General features: G+C 43.6%; 1 protein-coding gene across 1 annotated transcript in view; it reads right to left on the minus strand.

The window, feature by feature from the left end:
• FNDC3A (fibronectin type III domain containing 3A) overlaps positions 1-9,618 on the minus strand; it is a 210,462-nt gene extending 200,844 nt beyond the window's left edge. Inside the window, exon 1 of the mRNA XM_075851793.1 lies at positions 9,322-9,618. The gene's annotated coding sequence lies outside the window, so the exon portion shown is untranslated. The remainder of the gene's footprint in view (positions 1-9,321) is intronic.
• Positions 9,619-12,810: the final 3,192 nt, after the last annotated feature.

Genomic DNA, 12,810 nt, shown 5'->3' on the forward strand with positions numbered 1-12,810 from the left:
TTCATTTTATTGTTCAAGTCGTTACGATCGTGGGGATACCATATATGTGTATGTGTGATTTGTTTTGACACTTTTACTAAATAAATTGTTTTATTTTATTTTGACTGTTATTTATTTATTTATTTAACTGTTTTAAATTATTATTTTTTTTGCCTCACCAGGGGACTTCACTATGCGATCTGCTGATCGCATATATAATGCTTTGGTATACTTAGTATATCATAGCATTATTGCTTGTCAGTGTAAATCTGACAGGCAATCTAATAGGTCATGCCTCCGGCATCGCCTAACAGGCATTTGATGAAGGCAGACCTGGGGGTCTTTGTTAGACCCCCGGCTGCCATGGAAACCCGACGGCGACCCGCGATTTCTTTGCGGGGGCGCCGATGGGGTGACAGAGGGAGCTCCCTCCCTCTGTCAAACACATTAGATGTCGCTGTTGCTATTGACAGCGGCATTTAATGGGTTAAACTGCCGGAATCGGAGCGCGCTTCGATTCCGGCAGTTGCAGCAGGAGCCAGGCTGTGTATAACAGCCGTGCTCCTGCCGCTGATCGCGTGGGTACAGTGACAGTACCCGCGCCATCACAGGACGAATATATCCGTCCTTCGGCGTTAATGGTTAACAAAAGCTTGTTGTTTTTTTTTTTTTTTTTACAGAGATGGGTTTCTAGGAAATGAAAACCGTAAATAAGTTACCACATGTAAAAGCTTTTGTCTTCATTTTACATTGGGTTTTTTCACCACATTGTATTCCTCAAGGAGGCCAGACCACAGAAAGGGCAGGCCACAGTATACTGTATAGAAAACAACAAAAAGACATGATGTCCACTACCATATACACAAGGGCTCATCCACATGTAACGGAATTGCTGCAGAAAATTTATTGAAAGTAGCAAAAACGCACCATTTCCTGCGTTTTTTTTACTGCAGAAAATGGTGCGTATTTTGTAGCATTTTTCACAATGCTGGGAGATGGTGACGTCTTCTCTGAAAAATGCAGCAATTCAGTCCACATTCCGCAGCAGGAGTTGACATGCTGCGGTCTGAAAAATAGGCACCGCAGGTTAATTTCTGCTCTGAATATTTACGCAGCGTGTGGATGAGATTTTTTAAACCTCAGCCACTTTGCTGCTACTGTATTCTGCTGCGTATTTTCCATCTGCAATCCCGGACGGAAAATACGCTGCAATTCGGCTACATGTGGACAAGCCCTTACAGTGGTACCCAACTGGGTCTTAGGGTATGTGCACACGGAAAACCAAAAACGTCTGAAAATACGGAGCGGTTTTCAAGGGAAAACAGCTCCTGACTTTCAGGCGTTTTTTTAATCAAACTCGCGTTTTTCACGTCTATTTTTGGAGCTGTTTTTCTATAGAGTCAATTCTTTTTACGAGCCGTTTTTGGAAAACGAGGCATAAAAAAACGCCCCGTCGGAACAGAACGCCGTATTTCCCATTGAAATCAATGGGCAGATGTTTGGAGGCGTTCTGCTTCTGTTTTTTCAGGCGTAAACGCCCCGAAATATGCCTGAAAACACTCCGTGTGAACATACCTTCAAAGTCCTTAAAGGCGTGGGAACCACCTTTGAGACCTTTAACTATTGGAAGAATGGGGGTTTTACAGCTATAGGAGTTACTGAAAAAGAAGAGCAAGTAACATTTGGTTCTTTACAACCTTCCCATACATTGCGATGTAGAGAGCCGCGTCCTAGGACAGCCCCTCTCCATTCATTTCAATGGTAAAAGCGGCAGTTTCGAATAGATTCCAATAGATGAGGGTTTCAGATTTAGGACCCCCAACTATCGGTATTTATGTTGTATGCGGTGGATATCCCATATATTTCTAAAATGGGAATAACCCTTTGACCTAAAAAAAAAAAAAAAAAAAAAAAAGTGCCGTGATTTATAAGGGTATGTTCACACGCAGTGGTTTCAGGTGTATTTTGGGGCGTTTACACCTCGAAAAACGATTGAAAAAACGGAAGCTGAACGCCTACAAACATCTGCCCATTGAAGTCATTTGGAAAAACAGCATTTAGTTCATACAGGGTGTCTTTTTACGCCTCTGTTTTAAAAAACGGAGCGTAAAAAGGCGCTCCGTAAAAAGAAGTAGCATGTTACTTCTTGATGCGTTTTTTGGAGCTGATTTTCCATTGAACACTATGAAAAGCGCCTCAAAAGAAGCTCCAAATTAAAAGAAGCTTCATTTTGAGCTTCAAAAACGCCTGAAAATCAGAGGCGGTTTCTCAGAAATCAGCTCCGTATTTTCAGACGTTTTTGAGTTTGTGTGTGAACATGCCCTAAAGCATTAGAAATCACAACTAATATTTGTGATGTCGCATTCTGTATACTTACTTGGTATATACAGTGTGTGTTTACATAAGAATATCGTTTTACAGACTACCTAGCCATAGTTGTACTTACTGGCCATACACATACAATTATAATTGGCCAGAACGCTACTGATCACTCGTCTGTTGGATCGTTCCTGGGACCAACAACAAGTCAGACTAAACTGCCAGATAACGTACATAATAAAAATAATAATAAAAAAAGAAAATAAATAAATAAAAATTGCAACGCGCTTGTACAAAGTGGCTATTGAACGATCGTAATAGGCCGATCATGCCATGCACAAGTAGTTTCAGCCGACAACGGCAGAAAATTTCCAACCCGACAGATCGCATTTTTGGGAGATAGCGGTCTGCCGGCCGAAACGGTCATTTCGGCAGATTTTTATCTCATGCGTACGGCCAGCTTTAGACACTTTTTTGTGATTCAAACTTGAATTCTTGACTTGAAGAGCGTACACATACACTGCGTATACAAATATGTATGTGTAATCCCACATCTTAAAAGTTGATAGGGCTCATGCGGAGTATTACAGACCTGTTGCCACTCCGAGTGACACCGTATGGTGCCTCCATGAGCAATGCTTCTAGAGGGGAACAGCGCTGTGATGCCCGTTACACGCCATGGTTTTTTTCTCACGGATTCATACAGAATTCCTGACAGCAAACCTCTTTTTGCCACGATATAGAATAGAAGGAATACTATATTTCCATATACAATATTGGCTCATAGCAGGTTATAAAAGCCGTAATATGGATGTGTAATACAGCTGTGTGAATGAGGTCTTATCACGAATAGGCAAAAATCAGCCAGCCGCGATTCCCATACAGTCACAACAAAGAGGGGAGACCAAATGCCAAGGACACTATGGAAGTTACTGTAAGGGTATGTTCACACAGAGTTTTTTGACGCGGAAACCGCGCCAAAAAAAAAACCTCAAAAACCGCCTGAAAATGCCTCCCATTGATTTTAATGGGAGTTGGACGAGTTTTTTTACCGCGAGTAAAAAAAACGCGCCGCAGTAAAAAAAGCGTCATGACCCATCTTGAGGCGGTTTCCGCCTCCAAAACCCCAGTTCAATCAGTCAGAAAGAGGAAAAAAAAAACCTGGACGAGTGTTTTGACGAGTTTTTGTCAAAACACTGTGCAAAAACCTACTGGAGCAGTTTTTGCAGGAGGAATTTTGCTCCTGCAAAAAACTCTGTGTGAACACAGCCTTTGGGTATGTTCACACGCAGTCAGCAAAAACGTCTGAAAATACGGAGCTGTTTTCAGGCGAAAACAGCTTCAGATTTTCAGACTTTTTTTTTTTTTAACAACTCGCGTTTTTCACTGCGTTTTTTACAGCCGTTTTCGGAGTTGTTTTTCAATGGAGTCAATGAAAAACGCCTCCAAAAACGTCCCAAGAAGTGTTATGCACTTCTTTTGACGAGCCGTCATTTTACAGGCCGTATTTTGACAGCGACGCGTAAAATAAAGGCTCGTGGGAACAGAACATCGTAATTCCCATTGAAAGCAATGGGCAGATGTTTGTAGGCGTATTAGGGGCGCTTTTTCAGGCGTAAAACGCCCGAATTACGTCTGAAACCAATGCGTGTGAACATACCTTAAATGTTCTGCTGTAAATTGCTGAAGAAAAATCCCAAGTCTCTGGTATTCACCACATTTATGGTATTCAACAATTGAGAACCTGCAGAGTCCACACCGCCACGTATAGAACGACACGGACATAACGCCAACTTCATGTAACTATTCTACAATCCACATCAGTGGAGCTTCTCATTCATGTGGATGTAGATGATATACGTTGTGATGTCAGAACAAGCTTATTATACAGGGATAAGCGGTACTACACAGGCGCTGCATATCTCTTAGGGCGGATTTACACGAGCGTGTGCGCGCAAAAAAAGTGGCGTTTTGCGCGCGCAAAAGGCACTTAACAGCTCTGTGTGTCATCACCATATGATGCGCGGCTGCGTGATTTTCGCGCAGCATCCATCATTATGACACTCTGTTTGGATGTTTGTAAACAGAAAAGCACGTGGTGCTTTTCTGTATTCAATCATACTTTTGACTGCGGTTGCGCGAATCACGCGCATCCTAGGGAAGTGCTTTCGTGTGCTGAGCGTGATTTTCACGCACACATTGACTTCAATGGGTGCGTGATGCGCGAAAAACGCACAAATATAGGATATGTCGTGAGTTTTACGCAGCGGACTCACGCTGCGCAAAAATCACGGACTGTCTGCACAGCCCCATAGACGGCCTGATCGGCTTCTGTAGCCGCCGGTAAGATGGCGCCGGCTCAGGAGATAATCCAGCGTCATCAGCGGTGGAAGTCAGCTGTATGTTACAGCTGACATCCACCTGTAGCGGCAGGGACCGGAGCTAGCTCCGATCCTTGCCATTAACCCCTTCGATGCAGCAATCGAAAGCGATCGCTACATCTTAGCGGTTGCTAGCAGATCGCCAGCCCTGACAGGCAATCAAAACTGACGACTGCTGCTATGGCAACAGGAGACACAATGGCCTCCTGCTCTGTCATTACAGAAGCCGATTAGGCCCCGCCGGGAGGCGAAGCCTAATCGGCTTGCTGTCAGTGAATAACTGACAGATCTAATACATTGCACTACGTAGGTAGTGCAATGTATTAGAAAAAAACATCAGACAGTTGTACCTTCAGGTCCCCCAGTGGGACTTGAAAAAAAGTGTAAAAAAAGTATAAAAAAAAAAAAAAAGAAGTGTAAGTGTAAAAAAAACAAAAAAAAAAAAATATGAGAAAATGAGGAAAATAAATAAATAAATCCCTAAACCTACATTTTATTAAAAATGTAGATATTCATTTTCACACCCTACTTCCAATAATTTCTGTAAAAAACCTGTGCGGTCAAAATGCTCACTACACCCCTAGATCATTTCCTTGAGGTGTGTAGTTTCCAAAATGGGGTCACTTTTGGGAGATTTCCACTGTTTTAGCACCGCAAGAGCCCTTCAAACCCGACATGGTGTCTAAAATACATTGTAATAAAAATAAGGTCCCAAAATCCACTAGGTGCTCCTTTGCTTCTGAGGCTGGTATTTCAGTCCAGTAGCGCACTAGGGCCACATGTGGGATATTTCTAAAAACTGCAGAATCAGGGAAATAAATATTGAGTTGAATTTTTCTGGTAAAACTTTGTGTTACAAAAAAAAAAAAAATGGATTAAAAATGAATTTCTGCAAAAAAAAAATAATAATTTGTAAATGTCACCTCCACATTGCTTTAATTCCTGTGAAACGTCTAAAGGGTTAAGTAACTTTCTAAATGCTGTTTTCAATACTTTGAGGGGTGCAGTTTATAAAATGGGGTGAATTATTGGGGGTTTCTAATATATAAGGCCCTAAAAGCCACTTCATAACTGAACTGCCCCCTGTAAAAATAGCCTTTTGAAATTTTCTTTAAAATGTGAGAAATTGCTGCTAAAGTTCTAAGCCTTGTAACGTCCTAGAAAAATAAAAGGATGTTCAAAAAACGATGCCAATCTAAAGTAAACATATGGGGAGGGAAGTTAAGTAGCAACAATTTTGTGTGGTATAACTGCCTGTCTTACAAGCAGATACATTAAATTTTCACAATTAAATACTGAACATATCGAGCAAATATTGGCAGTAACATAAAGTCCAATGTGTCACGAGAAAACAACCTCAGAACCGCTCAGAGATGGAATACGGCACATACATGCCCATAGAGAATGTGAACTAGAGCCGTTCCATTCTCTGAAGCGTACACCGTTTGTGTGGGAACGGCGCATGCGCCGCTCCCACACAGTCCAAAACGAAGCTCGTACGCAGAGTGAAATCCGGCACCATTTTCATGTGGACCGGAAGCTGCTGCCAGACAGTAAGATGACGACTTCCGGCCATATGTTCAAGGAAGCGAAGGCGAAAGGAATAGGAGCGGAGGCAGGTAATTTATGTTTGTGTATGTGATGTGTGTATTATGTTCGTGTGATATTGTCTGCTGAGCCCTGTATCTAATCCTCCTACAATGTGCAGTTGCTCAGAAAATGGCGGCACACAGTGTAGGAGGTTTGAAGACATTCAAACCCCTCCTTCTCCTGGCACTAGCCAGAAGAAGGGAGGGGGGATTGTGTGAGGACACTAGAGGAGAGTGTGTCCACCCCAAATTTGCAGCATAAATCAATGAGATTGCTTTACCACAGTGACCATGCTGCAATTTTGGGAACTGCTCCCTCTTGTGCCCAGCACATGGAAATGTTACAAATTAGAATCCAATTTATAATATGTCCTGACTTGTGAAAAAATGTAAAAAATTAAAACAGTGTAATCACTCAAATACTAATTGCCTAACTAAAAAAAATTTTAAAAATTCTAGCGACACATTCCCTTTAACATGAAGCTCCCCATCCTCTTCAAGAGGTTCTGCAGTAGCTGAGGTGTGTACTATAAGGAATAATGTAAAGTATATCCTGCAATGTATCATATCAGAGACAGCGGAGACTTCAGGCTTTTTTTTCTGTTTGTTTTTTCTCCTAGATGTATAGATTTGTACTTATTACGAATTTTAGTTGTTTCTTTTTTTAGTCTCTGGTCATTTTAACCATGAATGATAAGCACACGGCTCCAATACCAACTAAACCGACGGTTAGTGGGGAAAATACCGATCATAAAAATGTTTATTCATGAAAAATAGATTACAACAAGTCATTTCCCACGTCTGAGACGCCATATTGGAATGACTCCCTGGTAATGGTGTGGGGGCTCCTTCCCTCCCCACCTGAAGAACAAGAGAAAACAGACACAAAGAAATCCCAATCCACAAAGGAACAAGTGGAGGCAAAATAGAAGACCGTCAAAAAGACTGGAAAATTCTGTCAACGCAACAATTACCACTAAAACACAAAAAAAGTTACACTCCGGACCAGTCTTATTGATGAAACGGGAATTAACTGGTGCCCCGAAAGCATCACCCCCCAAAAAAAACATATACGGTAAGTCTAACACAGTGGACTGAATTGTTCCTTTTTTTAGAGGAGATGTCACCATCTCCCGACATTGAGAAAAACGCAGCAAAATATGCAGGAAATGGAGCGGTTTTTCCGCAGCAGAATGTCCGCTACCTTCAACGGTAATGCTGCAGAAGTTTTCTGCAGCAATTCTGTTATGTGTGGACGAGCCCTTAGTTTACACTTGGTCTTTTTCATGGCAGTTCTCATTTTTCACAAAAGCAACAGCAGAATCCACTGAAACACTGGATGCCACTTTTGCGATCTTCGAGGTGATGGACAATTGTCACCTTCCCCGTATGCGCCATTAACACTCGAGTGCCTGGTTGTCAAATTTATGTGGCAGCGGATCGCTTTTGCAAAAATGGCAGCAGAAATGTAAATGAAAAATGTCAATACCACTGGATGCGGAAAATAAACACGAAGGCCTCATGCACACGACCGTAGCCATGTGCACGGCCATGATTTTCGGGTCTGCCGCCACGGGGTGTCATCCGCGAGCCGCCCGCAAATCGTGGGCCGTGCACATGGCCGCTGGAGCCTGGCCGTAATAAGGCATGCCCGTTCTTTCTGCGGTCCATGGAAATCACGGTCGTGTGCATGGCCCCATATAAATTAATAGGGCCGCAATTCTCCCGTGGATTTTCGGGGGAATTGCGGCCACAAAAGCACGTTCATGTGCATGGGGCCTAACAAATGTTTTCTATCGCTCTAACTAGTGATTTATAAACTACAGTAAATGCGACATAGAAATTCTTTACAACCTGCTGGAAAACCCCACTTGTGATTGTAGCCTGTCCCTTCCTCATTGTACAGAGCCGATAGCTAACAAATTGCGGATGAAAACACCACAAATGACAGTCCGTGGACTTTACTCTGCGCTATTGACAGATCAAACAACAGAAGTCGCCACGTCATGTGGAAAACAGGAACTTCCCTGTACTGTAGAGCAATGAGCGCAGGTCTATATTATACACCGCACATTACAAGAATACCCCCGTATGCCACTGCTGCTGTACAATATTCCACATGCCACTGCAACAGTACAATAACACACCATACAACAGTGTAGCAGTACAATAATGCACTGTATGCTGCTGCACGAGCACAATAACACACCTTATACCACTGTACCAGTACAACAATATACTGTATGCTGCTGCACAAGTACAATAACACACCATATACCACTGTACCAGTACAATACACTGTATGCTGCTGTATCATTGCAATAATTCACTGTATGCTGCTGCACCAGTACTATATCATATACCCCTATACCAGTACACTAATACACTGTATGCTGCTGCACCAGTACAATAATACACAGTGTACCAGTACAACAATAATACAGTGTATGCTGCTGCACGGTACAATAACACACCATACACCACTGTACCATCCCAATAATATTACACTGCATGCTACTGCACCAGTACAGTAACACAACAAAAACCACTGTACCAGTCCAACAACATTACACTGTATGCTGCTGCACCAGTACGGTAACGCACAATACACCACTATACCAGTACAATAACACACGATACATCACTATACTAGGCCAATAATATCACACTGTATTCTTCTGCACCAGTACAGTAACACGCCATGTACCACTATACCAGAACAATAACACACCATACCAGTCCAATAATATTACACTGTATGCTGCTGCACCAGTAAAGTAACACTGTACACACCATACACCACTGTACCAGTCCAATAATATTACACTGTATGCTGCTGCACCAGTAAAGTAACACACCATACCAGTACAACACACCACTGTACCAGTCCAATATTACACTGTATGCTGCTGCACCAGTACAGTAACACCGTACACACCACTAAACCGGTTTTACTTCGGCTGTAGCACACAAACAGTGAAGAAAGAAAGTGTAACGAGCCGTCAGTGTAGAGATACAAGGCATCAACAAGTGCAGACACAAGTCCCACTCACCGGCTGTAACCTGCGCAATGCTATCAGCTCCCGCACCTCCAGCCACTACTCCCAGCTCTCCCGCAGCTCCATCCCTGGTTCCCCCTGTGAAAGCTCCGGGCCAGAAGTCTAAAAGCAGCAGAGCTGAGTCACCGAGGACAGCGTCGCACACATCCACTGCGGGTCATGAAGAGACAGGGAAGGCGGAGAGACTGCAGCTCCTGAGAGATGAGGCGCAGAGACCCAGGCACAACACACAGCGCACTTCTCAGTTACTAGGAGATCCCATGACGTCACTGCGCAAGACGCAGAGGTTCCCCCTGACGCTACGTACTGACTCAACCCAGCACACCATAGACTGGGTGTGGCTTAGCTTCACTCCGCCTTCTTTTCAGCCTAATGACCTTTTGACGGCAGTTTTGGTTGCTAGGAGACCAGGGAGCTGCGATCCTGAGTGTGCGGCGGGTGCTGGCTGCATGGTGGAGCGCAGGAGCAGCACATACACCAACACACAGGACTCGCTCTCTAATGACAGCCATTGGTTTTATAATAAAATATAGTCATTAAATACTTATAATAAATTATCTCAAGAAGCACTTAGTGTCTGAGGCAAAATACAGAAACATGTTTGTAGTGTGAAGGATGATTTATTTGCTTATATTCTCTGTATGAAATTACATTGTGAATTATCAAGCAGGATGGCGAATTACTAAGGCGGGATTCACACGACCGGGTCGTTCCCGAGCCCGAGTGTCGGCCGGTAAAATCGCCCATTTTGCCCGGCCGGTTTGCATTATGTTTTGCATCCGTGCCGGGCCGGGCAGATCCGGACAGTGACATCAGCGGCAACTCCTGAAGGGGAATCCCCATGTGTTCGGGGATTCCACTTCAGGAGTTTCCCCTGATGTCACTGCCCAGATATGGACAGAGACATCAAGCGCTCTGTCCAGGAGCGGAATCCCCGAAAACACGGGGATTCCGCTCCTTCAAGGAGCTAAAGTGCGACTAGCAGAGCGGGGAGATACCTCCCTGCTCTGCTATAGTGGCGTCGCTGCAGTAGTAGCAGCCGCAGCAGCTGCAGCTGCTAGCGGCGCCATTGAAGGTGTCGCCGGGCCAGGGTGCTTTTCAAGCAGGGGAAGGGAGTCAGCGCAGCGCTCCCACCACCTGCTGTACACCCCGGCCCTGCCACACAGTGTACAGCGATGCCATTCGTCAGAATGGCATCAACTCCTCCTCCTCACATGCACTCTGCGCTGTGAGGAGGAGGAGATAGAGCGCAGGCTCCGGAAAACCCGGCCATCACTCGAGACACATCCCGGTGATGGCCATGTATTACCTGGCCCCATAGACTTCTATGGGAGCCGGGTACCCGGGCGAAGATAGAGCATGTCCTATTTTTTGACGGCCGGTTTTTCCGGCCGTCAAAAAATCGGTCGTGTGAATAGCCCCATTAGGGGTCTATTATTCCTAATGCAGCCGGGTGCCGGACGATTTATGAACGGCCGGCACCCGGCCGGGAAACCCTGCCGTGTGAATGAGGCCTAAGATATGTATTATGTGAAAGTGATGATAATGTTTAAATTATTTAGTTTCGTGCAGCAGCCATCTTGTCTGGAGTTCCCATCTTGGTTTTATTGTAGTGAATAGAAAAGTCATTGTTCCTTTAATACAAGTAATGTTGATTTCGTATGTTTTATCTTTGACCTTGGTTCCCATGCGAAGTTGGTAGAGAATGGACAGGGAGGGAGATGGGAGGGTGGCAAGTATGCGTGAGGGAAGGTCTCCCCCATCTCCACGGGAATATTCTGTCCAAAAGAGATAAGGCCACCTGCAAAACCTAATGTGTGAAGAATTATAATGATGTATCTGGGATTTATTTTATTGTATGCATTTTACTGAATAACAAATATTGTTATATTGTTTCTGATTGGTTTACCTCAAGCCTACACCCCTTCTGAATTTCAGTTTAACAGTTTGAGTCTGGTAATAAATCCTTCAGAGGAGCATTTTGAACATATCAGTGTGTCTGTGTGTTTTCTTCTCCTCTCTCGATATATATCGGTGAAATATCCTAATTAGGATACTGACTAATGGGGTCTGGCCTTGAGAGTCTGTTTGGACTCGTATAAATTTCAGTCTAATATATTTTGAGCGATGGATTTCCACGACAGTAATGGCGCCGTTAAACCCGGGAGATTGCACGTCTGATAAGCTGTCACTGGAGAGGTCTGGCTTTGCATCTGTGAATTACAAAAAAACGCGGTAGGTAAGGAGCTTATTCTTACACCATTCACACATGTATTGCGTAAGCCTTGGAATCTAGCTGTCAGACGTAACATCTTTTCTGGACGAGGCCCCCTTAATCAGCAGTGGGTTGAAAGATGGATCCAAAAAGGTATGTTGAAGCTTTTTGTGTGATGAGGGATTGCAGGTGTGTACGTGATCTTAAACTGTTGATATGAAAGACATGAGAGAATTTTTGCCAGCAATTACATTGTTAACCAGAAAAATTGTGAGAAGTGTAAGACCACCGCCTTTGGAATGCAGTGACGTAGCGCATGGCGGAGAGAAGTCGTAACTCACATGTGAAGTATTTGAAATGAAAAGATTGTAGTCTGGACTGTGAGGAAAAAACAAAACTTCTGCTTGCTGCTCTGTTGTAGCGTCATTTGTTATTTAGTTGTGTAAAATTGTTGAGGATTAATAGTTGATCTGTTACCCGTTTGTCTGGGATTATAGTTGGGAGGTACTGACTGTTTGTAGGTGAGAGGACAGTTGGATAGTTGTGAGTAATATCCTGTAGTACCACAGGGGCTTCAATGGTTAAGTCCTGATAATGTAGAATCCAGTGCAAGGAGAAGCAATTGTGTCTATATTGAATTTGCACTCAATACCATTACCCAGTGCAATAGGGAAAACTTTGAATACTGTATTAGAAAATCATTTATATTTTCCTAACTCATTGCCAGACAGTGATATTGTGTGTAAGGGTCCATAAACCAGTTGTATGCATTGCCAGACTGGCATAAGGTGGGAATCAGTACAGACTGATTTCTAGCACATGTGATAATCCGGCATATACACTTTGATGTAAAATAACATCCAAGTAATTAAGTCTGTAGTAGTATAACATCAGACCGCTGGATTGAATACCGTTGTAATATAACATCCTGTATTCAATGAATGACCCTGACACTTACCCCAGGTGCCACCTGTGTCGTAGTAGTAATTACAGTGAAGGACATTGGTATTGGCTCAGACCCATAGCCCGTAAAGAAATTATCACCAACATAGATAACAGCCCCCTAAACTACAACCCACAGAGTGAACGGCTGAGCGGGGAGGATAATATATATATGTTACCAAATATAATTTGCATGTGAAACCATTGCAAAGTGCTAGAGGAAAGAGTTTGGGATATATGCTACATCATGGGCTGTATGAACCGAAAGACACACCCTGGCAGCAAGTGTTCTGCATAAGTGAAGTGAAAAACTCCTGCTTGAATCA

Source organism: Rhinoderma darwinii, chromosome 2 (assembly GCF_050947455.1).
Source record: "Rhinoderma darwinii isolate aRhiDar2 chromosome 2, aRhiDar2.hap1, whole genome shotgun sequence".
NCBI lineage: Eukaryota > Metazoa > Chordata > Amphibia > Anura > Rhinodermatidae > Rhinoderma > Rhinoderma darwinii.